The 11,644-nt window shown below is 42.1% G+C and overlaps 1 non-coding gene across 1 annotated transcript; it reads right to left on the bottom strand.

Moving 5' to 3' along the window:
- Positions 1-11,314: 11,314 nt before the first annotated feature.
- On the bottom strand, positions 11,315-11,421 carry LOC118492720. Its single transcript, XR_004894722.1, has one exon. It is a non-coding gene; the product is annotated as a small nucleolar RNA R71 (small nucleolar RNA).
- Between the last annotated feature and the right edge of the window lie 223 nt (positions 11,422-11,644).

The following is an 11,644-nucleotide window of genomic DNA, read 5'->3' as shown; positions in this document are numbered from 1 at the left end:
AATGAATTTCCATAAAAGACAATTCCATAATAAACTCCTAAATAAAACTTTGTCATTATCTTCTGTAGCAGATTCAAGTTACAATGGCTGATCCAAATGAAGTGAATAGTCATTCGAAAGAAGATGAAAATGATAACGCCCAGATTCATTTAACGGGCGCGGAATTGAAAGCTCTACTCGACGGCGCTGTTAAGGCAGCCTTGGATCGACAGTATGAAGAATACACCGAGTCCCGGAGCAGAACCTTATCTACACCACACTCAAAGCCAAAAACCCACTCGAAATCTCACAGCAAACCACACTCGACTCCGTCTAAGCCTAAAAAGGACGATGATAAGCACTCATCTAATGAAAACAGTGTCCGTCCTAGGGAAAAAGTGTTTACTGATGCATCTCGCGCCAGGGGTTGCACCTACAAGTATTTTGTATCTTGCAAACCCCAAGATTTCACTGGGGAGAAGGGTGCGGTAGATTGTATGACTTGGTTAGACGAGATGGACACCGTTGTGGACATCAGTGGTTGTACAGAGAGAGACGTGGTGAAGTTTGTTTCGCAGTCATTCAAGGGCGAAGCCCTGGCATGGTGGAGATCTTTGGTTCAGGCCTCGGGGAAGGCTGTGTTGTATGGCATGACGTGGGAGGAATTTATTGCTTTCATCAAGGAAAATTACTGCCCTCAACATGAGGTTGAAAAGATAGAGTCTGATTTTCTATCGTTGGTTATGACAAACCTTGACTGTCAAGCTTACCTCACGAGCTTCAACACAATGTCCCGGTTGGTTCCGTATCTGGTAACCCCGGAGCCAAAAAAATAGCTCGTTTTATCGGTGGTTTAGCCCCCGAGATAAAGGCAAGCGTAAAGGCCTCTCGGCCAGCTACCTTTAGATCTGTAGCTGACATATCATTGTCCCTCACTCTGGATGCGGTCAGACAAAGATCGCTGAGGAACAAAGAAGCTGAGAAGAGAAAACGTGAAGATGACAATTCACGAAGGTCGAGCAAGAAGCACCGTGGAAACGGTGGCAACAAGAAGGGGTCTGAGTCAATGAGGGATGGGTCTCAGTCTGGTGAGAAGCCCAAGTGCAAGATTTGCAAGAAACAACACTTTGGAAAGTGCAGACTCGAATCGAACTCGCAGACTCAGCCAAAGTCATTTGCTTGCGGGATATGCAAGTCCAAGGACCACAAAACCTTGGATTGCAAAAAGCTGAAGGATGCAACTTGCTACAGTTGCAACGAGAAGGGGCACATTAAAACCAACTGCCCTAAACACGCCAAGAAGCCTGAAGAGGCCAAGAAGACTAATGCAAGAGTCTTCAGGATGGATGCGAAAGAAGCTGTGCTAGACGGTAACGTGATCACAGGTACTTTCCTTGTAAATGATGTCTTTGCAAGAGTACTTTTTGATTCAGGCGCTGATAAGTCTTTCGTAGATCATAAATTTTGCAAATTGCTGAATATGCCTGTCAAAACCTTAAGTATAAACTATGAGGTAGAGTTAGCAGATGGCACCATAGAAACCGTCTCAACTGTGTTAGATGGATGTGTTATATCCATTAAGAACCACTCTTTTCCTCTATCTCTACTTCCCTTTAAATTAACCGGTTTTGACATAGTATTGGGTATGGACTGGTTGTCTCACAACCAGGCCCAAATCGTCTGCAACAGAAAGCAAGTGGTGATAAAGACTCCGTCTGGTGAATCGCTTACCATTCGGGGAGATACCCAGTACGGATTACCTGAGCAAGTGACTATGCTCAAAGCTTCAAAATGTTTAAAGAAGGGTTGTGTCATCTACATGGCACAAGTGATTATTGATGAGCCTAAGCCAAAGATAGAAGACATCCCCGTCATTTCGGAATATCCAGAAGTTTTTCCGGAACAACTACCTGGTTTGCCACCAGATAGGCAAGTGGAATTCAGAATTGACATCATCCCTGGAGCAGCTCCTGTTGCTAGAGCGCCTTACATGTTAGCACCAACCGAAATGAAGGAGTTAAGGACACAACTGGATGAACTGCTAGCTAAAGGTTTCATCAAACCTAGTTCGTCCCCTTGGGGAGCACCTGTCTTGTTTGTCAAGAAGAAGGACGGATCGATGCGGCTGTGCATCGATTATCGCGAGCTTAACAAAGTCACGATAAAGAAAAGGTATCCTTTGCCGAGGATCGACGATTTGTTCGATCAGTTACAAGGGGCAAGTTATTTCTCGAAGATTGACATGAGGTCAGGCTACCATCAACTGAAAGTTAGAGATGAAGACGTACATAAAACCGCATTTAGGACTCGTTATGGTCATTATGAGTTCCTAGTGATGCCTTTTGGGCTCACAAATGCACCGGCTGCATTCATGGATCTCATGAATCGCGTTTGCAAGCCGTACCTAGACAAATTCGTCATCGTTTTCATCGACGATATTCTTATCTACTCTAAAAACCAAGCTGACCGTGAGAAACACCTTCGCTGTATTCTCAAACTCCTGCATCATGAGAAACTCTATGCCAAATTCTCTAAGTGCGAATTCTGGCTTCGAGAAGTCCAATTCCTTGGACATGTTGTCAGCGAGCGTGGTATCCAAGTGGATCCCGCTAAAGTGGAAGCTGTCATAAATTGGCAAGAGCCAAAGACGCCTACAGAGATTCGTAGTTTCCTGGGGTTAGCAGGATATTACAGGCGCTTCATCGAAAATTCTTCAAGGATTGCTGCGCCCCTAACTTCCTTGACCAAGAAGAAAGTAAGGTTTGTTTGGGGCCCTAAGCAGCAAGAGTCCTTTGATATTCTGAAGCAAAAGTTGAGCAACGCTCCTGTGCTGACGCTACCTGAAGGTACCGAAGAGTTCGTAGTTTACTGTGACGCATCACACACTGGCATGGGATGTGTGCTTAGGCAGAAAAGCAAGGTTATTGCCTATGCTTCAAGACAGTTGAAGGTGCATGAAAAGAATTACACCACCCATGACTTGGAGTTGGGTGTCATTGTGTTCGCACTAAAACTGTGGAGGCATTATCTGTATGGTATCAAGTTTGTGATCTATTCTGATCATAAGAGCCTTCAACATCTGTTTTGATCAGAAGGATTTAAACATGAGGCAGCGCCGTTGGATGGAGACTTTAAATTATTATGATTGTGAAATCAGATATCATCCCGGCAAGGCGAATGTAGTCGCTGATGCCTTGAGTCGAAAGGAAAGGGTGAAACCCATCCGAATCAATGCCAAGAGCATTGAAGTGAAGAATAATCTGATTGAAAGGTTGTTAGCTGCACAGAGGGAAGCTGTGTTGGAAGCTAACTATCCTAAAGAAAAGCTAGGAGCAACTGAGGGGCAGTTAACCCTTAGCAAGGACGGAATCTTACGATTAAATGGACGAATATGGGTTCCAATTTACGGAGGACTTCGAGATGTCATCCTCCAGGAAGCCCTTAGTTCTAAATACTCCGTTCATCCTGGAGCTGATAAGATGTACCAGGATCTAAAGGCAAATTATTGGTGGATAGGCTTGAAATTAAAGAAGTGTTCGCTGACGAATCACTGGTTATACCGCATACGGATGTACACATTGACGAGAGCTTAAAGTTCATTGAAAAACCTGTGTCGATTGAAGATCGACAGGTAAAGAAGCTTCGAAGGAAGCATGTACCTATTGTGAAGGTCAAGTGGGATGCCCGTAAAGGTCCCGAATTCACGTGGGAGGTTGAATCCACGATGAAAGAAAAATACCCTTATTTGTTTCAGTAAATCTCGGGTCGAGATTTATTTTAAGGGGGTGAGGATGTAACACCTCAAAATTTTGTGTCCAATAATGTGTTGACACATGTCATGAGTTTACACGTGGTATTAAATACTAAATAAAGGACTAAAGTTGACAAACCTTGAAAGTATGTAAATTCGAGGGTTAAAAATGTCAACGAGGGGTAAATATACTGTATAGTAACCCTAAATGATGCTCGTACCTTCAAACGAATAAATCATGGATCGTACGGAGCGAAACGCTGAAGAAAGTGAGAGATTACAAACTACAGGGGTTAAATGTGTCAACATGTTTAATTTATACCTCTGAGTGGCCATTTGACGAACCCGAGACGTTGTAACAGTAAATTACGCTCACAAGAATATACGATATGAATTTCGCGGAGTTCCGTTTTAAAACGAGAAAGTTATGATAAATTTCGTATGCAAGGGGTTAAAAGCGTCAACAATAAAAGTTAAGGCCTTCCGGATAGTAATTAAACTAACTGGGGACTTAACAATGCGTGTAATATTCACGAGGCCCTTATTTGTAAATAATCGAGGCCCAAATCGCAAAGTTACCCCTTCGAAACCGAAAGGTCAGGTTAATGATTACAAAAGATTTGAAAATCTTGAAATTCAGGCCTCAGGCGGCCCCCATTAGCGAAACAAGGAAGTTCAGGCGAGTCGCGAGCCATCTGTAGATTCGGTTACTGACATTAGGATTCAGGCGGCCCGCGTTAGCCAAGCCTGAATCTTAATGCGGGCCGCGTGGAAGTCCAAGATGCAGAAAACTTGGACAGACTCACTGTTTGAGCTTGTGAACGATCTTGGATGCATTAATTGAAGCATGGGCGCCCCCTACATGTCCCCTAGCTCTCAGGGACACCTGCTGATCATCCATGAACAATTGTAGGATGAGTTGTAATGATCTTGTGCATCATTGTTCACTATAAAAGGCAATGTAATGCACCAATGTTCAACACACCTCAAACCTGCTTTCTAGTTCACTTCTGGAGCTCTCAAGCATTCTTCTAACATCACTAGTCGTGCACCAAGCTTCTGTAAGTATGCCCAACCCTTTGTGGCTTAGTTTTTGCATAGTTTAGCTTAAAAGTCAATCCGTCGTAATTAACGATTGACTTTGCGATAAATCATAAATGGTCCAGTGGTTTGTCGAATCAAAGGTAGTTATATGTTGGTAATCATGTGGGCTTTAAACCCCTAAAAGGGCACCCTCTGATTCCCATTCTAACTAGTCCGAATGTCGAGTCAAACGTGCTTAGAAAAAGTCAACAGAAATGCTATTTTGCGATTTTACGCATAATCAGTAATGTAGATGGTGTGTAACCTATTTTATCACTCATAAAACATGATAATAAGTATATTAACTAGTCTAAGCTTGTTTGATCCGACCATTTACTTTTTTGACCCGGTTCGGAGCCGAAAGTCGCAAAACTTTGACTTTTGCTTTGACTTCAGTTCTGACCCGTTATGGTGTGATATAGATATGCCTTAGGACTCTCTTAGGACCAGGTTACATGATGGTATGACCCTCTGTGACCGGTTCGTTGCTTGTCCGAGTCTTTTACACCTTTCCGTTAAATGCTTAAAAGTTGACCGTAACGCCCTTTTTAATTTAAAACGAGAATTTTGGACATGTGAAAGGACCATAACCTTAGTTACTGAATTCTAAGCATGTCCCTAAAATTTCACGTCAATCCGAGGTCCAGAATAGGAGTTATGCTAAATAGCGCAAATTACGGAAACTTTAGTAATTAAATAGCGCAATTAGCATAACGCCTATCTAATCCCAGATTTAGACATCAAAACTTTTACACACTGATGTAAAATAATATTTTGGGATTTTTAAAGATTTTTAATTATTTTTAGCCTGCTCATAACCTGCGGTTATGGCATCGGTTCGGTAATTACCGAATATACCCTTTTCGGACATAACTTGAGTTCTACAAGGTCTTTTGACCCGATTCCAGTTGCTACTGATTTTAAATAATAAATAGAGTATTTTGAACTTTATAAACTGTTCAGGAATCTCAGATTTCCTGTAGAACTCAGAAACCTCTTTTATAATCTTTAAAATGACCGAAATACCCCTACGGGGCATAAAATAGATTTAAACTCGTTACGGGCATTATGGAAGGTATCCTACTGATACCACAACCTCTTTAAAGCATATTGACTTAGGAAACCTGTGACAACCCATAACTTCGAGGTAACAACCGTTCGTCTTCTTATTTATAAGCGAACCTGATACTTATTTTATTTGACGACGTAATCTTATATTTAACTAAATTTTATTATAAGTTTATATTATACAAACTATAATTTTGAAACCGAATTCTTATTCTTTTGAACCGACCCAAACCGCTTGAATCAAATTACATGTATAGCGTGTCGATTCAACTCGCTCGCGTAACTCGGGATTCGAGAGTTCCGAACCTCAGCCCAATTCTATATATATTTGTTATTTGTATTGGTTGTGATAATGTATATATGTGTATTATAACAACTATAAATATAGGTATTATAACTACAATCAATATGATCGAGGGCTGCTACACATTCTTGTCCACTTCAGTATTTAGTTATTATTCATGAGGGCATGCAATGCATGCAATTGCCCTCACATCCCTGTTCTATGTTCACAGCCCAGGTGGGGCATTTCCTTAGCCCAGTAACTCGCAGCCCAATATGATCATATATGCAGCCCTTGTGCACTCCCTAAACCGCCCCAACTAGAACTCTCCTATATACGTATACTTTTGCATGCCATAATTGCCTTAACTTCCCAAACATTAAACCCTAATCTCCTTTTCACCTTCATCCAAACCGACGGCACCCCCCCTTCCATTTCACGCAATTAAACGGCCACCACCGGTTGGTGGTGGCGTACGGCGGTGCCAGGCGACAAGAACGGAGAAGATTCGAAGAGTCGATGAGGGAGAGAAGTAATCGACTGTGGTTCAACGGCGTACGACGGCGGTGGAGCCATCTGCGATGGCGGCCGCAGTTAGGGTTTCGGACGCGGCGGCGATGAACGGGGTAACGTCTGTTGTTTCGATAATGACCCGATGATGTTGTGTGTTGCTGCTATGTTATTATAATGAGGGTGATGCCAGCGGTGGCCGACAGCGGCTGTAGCCACCGGGAATGATGACGACATCGGAACCCATAGGTTAGTTTTCGACTATTGTCTGTACCCTTGAAACTTCTGATCTTGTTTCGAAAAAGTGTTTTAAAACTAGTAGGATGTTATGTTAAAAGGCTGCTAATGCTTGTAATATGATTAGAATCATATCCATAGATTATGTGTGGTAGTAGTTGTGGTTAGATCATACGCAAACTGTTTTAGAATGATTTAATGGCTAATTGATTGGTAGTGTAAAAAGGGTATGCTGTACATATAATCTGAGACTTGTTTTGTACGTTTATCTTGCATCCCTTATAAACTTTGATTTGTAAATGAAGGTGTGTAAATAAGTATTGGTGACCAACTGTTTGTTTAGACCTACACATTGGTTTGAGTTATTTGTTGATTTGGGAATCGGTTGTGAATACAAATTGATAAAGACAAACTGATTAATGAAATATGGTGGTTTTATTTTGGTCGAATGTATGAGTTCGTTGTGATTTTAAAAATTGAAAATATACATATGCTGGCGATAAAAATTGTTAGTCTAGATTTGGGATTTTATATGGGTGCATATAAGGTTGATCTTGTGTGATTATTAACTGTTGGTTTGTTTGGAAAATACATAAGGTTCGAAAGTGGTTAATGCATTATGAGTTGTCCTGGATGATTAGTTGACAAACTATTTATGTATGGTATACATGTGATATATGTTGATGTGTTTCATATCATATATGTTGATGTATATTAGATAAATAAACTTTCTAAATGTGAAACATGTCGCACACACTCCCAAGTGTACAACACTTAAATGCACGATGTACCACCTAATCTTGCATGACCGCACACTGGGTAGTGGGTCACACAGTCGATATGTTGGGCTTAATTAAGTGGGCCGCACACTTAGTTATTAATGGGCCTTGATCTAGTAGGCTACACACACATCTCACTGTTCCATGTCATTTCGTGTTAATGGTTTTATAAATGGATTATTTATGATTAAGTTGTTATGCCATAACTATTACTTGTGCAACTACTTGACAAATACGTGTTAGATACGTGTAGCTTATGTGTGATTACTTGTTTACCGTCCTAATTAGTGATACCCATAATAGGATATGGTTGATCAACTTAGGACAAACGCTTTATCTACCGAGCAAAACCAAGGTGAGTTCACACTTTTCACAAGGCATGGGATTCCCAAGGGTTGGGAATGGGTAAAGGATTGAAACTGAAACTGCGTGATCTCCTGGTTTGGGACACGTACACACCCTCTTCATTGAAGGGTGACAACACATGATAAAAATATAATCGGAACCTGCGTAATCTCCTGGTTTGGGGATTTCGTACACACCCTCTTTACTGAAGGGTGACAACACGGATACTAGACCAAAATCTCTATCATGAAGTCCCTCCTTTTATATCGACTTAATCGCCGGGCCAATGGCGAGCGGGTCATTAGTTAGATAGCGCTATTTAGGTTTGACAAGCCTCGCACCGTGCCGCAGAGGACGGGCGTGAACTAATGGATCTGGGCACCAGTCAATGATGATAGACATTGACGTCAGGGCACCAACTTACTTTAGTCAGTGGTCGATATGGTAAACAGGTCTAGTGGTTAACATGGGGAAGCCCCCACCAACTATGGATACGTTTGGGAAACAGGGTAAACGGATTAACTTACAACTTACAAATGAACTCCTGGTTTTGAAACAACTTAATAATGAACACCAACTGTGAACTCGCTCAACCTTGTTGTTGACTCGTTGTTACATGCCTTGCAGGTCGTTAGGTATTTCCGGAGCTTGCACGAGGAGGCGTGGATGTTGTGGGACATGGACTGTTGAGTTCTGATGTGTGTAAAATGTAACATATAAATCACATCAATTAAGGCATAAAACTAACCCTTTTTAAGTACTAATGTTGGAAAAAGAGTGTTTTTGTCTTCCTTTTGTATTTTCAGGATGAAATGAGCTCAAAATCACAAAAGAAGCAAAAAGACAACTAATTCTAGCATAAATACAAGAAAAGGAACAAAAGTAGACTGCCCGGACCCTCAACGGCACCTCCCAAGGCAAAGAAGAGAAAACAGAGACTGAACACGCCCCGTGTCCAGCGAACACGGGGGCGTGCCCAGGAAGCAGCAGAAAAGACAAACCAGTAGAAACTTCCATTGCCCACCACGGGGCCGTGTCCAGCGGGCACGGGGGCGTGGTGAAAGTACAGCAGGCGCATTAATTGTAATTGCGAATTACAATTAATGAAGAGAGAGAATGTCAGACGGGCACGGGGGCGTGTCCAGCGGACACGGGGCCGTGCCCAGCCTTCTGTTCAGCCTATAAATAGGGGTGCTTGGCTTCATTCCATTTCATCCCTTGGCACACCACCTCTCTCACACTTCATCCACCACCCACCACCACCATAACACCATCATCCACCACTATCATCCATTGTCCATCGTAGAGTGTGTGAGTCGTCTCGGGATCCAAGATTGATCGTAAGAGTTCTTGACAATCAAGGCCATGTTTGCCTAAGTCTCTTACATCACTTGGTGAAGACAAGTGTTTAGTATAATACTTTTTATTTTTAATCTTTTGCACTTTTTATTTGGTTTTGTATTAATGACTTTAATAACTAGTTACTTATGTTGAAGGTGATCTTTCCTTATCGTTTGTCCGTGGTGTCTTGGCGTTATTTTACTGTCTATATAAAATAAAAGATTTTCACCATTCATATCTCCACGGTCTATATGGAGGTATGTTGGCTACCTGGTCGGGGGTTAAGGGAACGGTTTGGTAAGGGTCTTGCCCTTGTTCAGCGTTTAGAGGTCCTGCTTGGGACCTGGGTCAAATTTAGTAGGATCTCCTTCAATGCCCATAGGTATTGGATGGCGGGGATCCAAACTCTTTGACCCCCTTATAAGTTAACTACTATTAATACTATAACCCGGCTATTTAGGACTGTATCCCTGCTGACTCAGACTACTTAGCCGAGGGTAACGTCACCGCCGAAAGCGGGGCCTACCACAATTTGCATTAATAACTTAATTCATTATCTTCCAATAATCCGACCCTTTAGGATTGTATCCTTGCTGACTCAAACTACTGGGTTGAGGGTAACGTCGCCTTCAAAAGAGGGGCCTACTACAATAACTAAGATAATCTCTTAAACAAGTGCAAAAGTGCGAAAATAATCAAAGGTTATACTAATACACGTGTCGGATCCAAGTGATTCATCTTGTCTATCTGTTTTTATTTTATTTTATTTTTCAGCATTTAGTTAGTTTTTATTTTTCTTAGTTTAAAACATTTCTTCTCACTTTTTGATTTGGTTAGACGTTGAGGATAAACCGGTATTAAAAGCTCTTGTGTCCTTGGACGACCTCGGTATCTTACCAACACTATACTACGTCCACGATGGGTGCACTTGCCCATATGTGTGTTTAGTGTTAGTGAATATCGTGTTTTATAAATTTAAAACTTGACTAAAAGTGTAAAAAGGGGCTTAAATATACATCTAAAATATATTACACTACACACGCATCAAGTTTTTGGCGCCGTTGCCGGGGACACAAGGATTTTAAGAAAGTTAGGAATCAACGGCCTAATCATATTTTTATTTTTCTTTAATTTTTTAGGACTTTTTCTTAAATTTTCAGCTTCTGCAGAGCTCAACACGGGGTCGTGCCTGGTCGGACACGGGCCGTGTTCAGCATCGTTACTGGCAGTTTTTGTTTTCCAAGTTACAGAAGGCTGACCACGGGGCCGTGCCAGTGCAACACGGGGCCGTGTCCAACTTCCAGTAACTGGGATCTGGAAAACAATCACTGAAATTCCGACCACGGGTCGTGTTCACTCAACACGGGGCCGTGGTGAACCTTCTGACCAACATTCTTTTCTGTTTTTATTGCAGGACTTGGAACCCGACGCCAACCTCACGTAGTGTATGAGCTCCAGTTCCAATAAAGACATAAAAGAACCACTAGAAGAACCCGAACGCTTTCTCAGAAAAAGGTTAAAAGCCAAAAACCAAGAGAAGGTTTCGGGTGATCCACCTCCAATGGCGGACCAACGTACCCTTATGGATTATCTACGACCCACCGTAGGTAATCTAGGCGCCGCTATCAATGCTCCGAATGTCGAAGCCAATAACTTCGAACTTCGGCCGCATTTGATACAAATGCTCCAAAACTCCGCAACCTTCCACGGGCTTGCGGACGAGGATCCCCATCTACATATAACTAATTTCTTGGAAATATGTGATACCTTTCGGATCAATGGAGCATCAAACGACGCCATCCGCCTCCGTATGTTTCCCTTCTCACTAAAAGACCGAGCGAAAGCTTGGCTCAACACCCTCCCAGCTGGATCGGTAAACACCTGGGATGAACTAGCCAAAAATTTCTATATAAGTATTTCCCTCCTTCTAAAACTGCTAAGTTAATGGCTGAAATTAATACATATTCACAAGAGGACGGGGAATCCTTATATGAAACTTGGGAAAGGTTCAAGGAGCTATTACGCAAGTGTCCTCATCACGGCCTCGCAATATGGCAACAAGTATCCACTTTCTATAATGGATTGTTGCCACACACTAGGCAGACACTTGATTCTAGCTCCGGGGGACTTTTAGGTAATCGACGCCCACACGAAATATATAATCAAATTGAGGAAATTGCTCAAACCAATTTTCAATGGCACACCCCCCGGGGAAATAAGTCTATCGCCCCGGGCGCCCATAAGGTCGATGAAAGCACTTCTTTACAA

Source organism: Helianthus annuus, chromosome 5 (genome assembly GCF_002127325.2).
Source record: "Helianthus annuus cultivar XRQ/B chromosome 5, HanXRQr2.0-SUNRISE, whole genome shotgun sequence".
NCBI classification, from domain to species: domain Eukaryota; kingdom Viridiplantae; phylum Streptophyta; class Magnoliopsida; order Asterales; family Asteraceae; genus Helianthus; species Helianthus annuus.
This window is presented reverse-complemented; position numbering and strand designations above follow the sequence as displayed.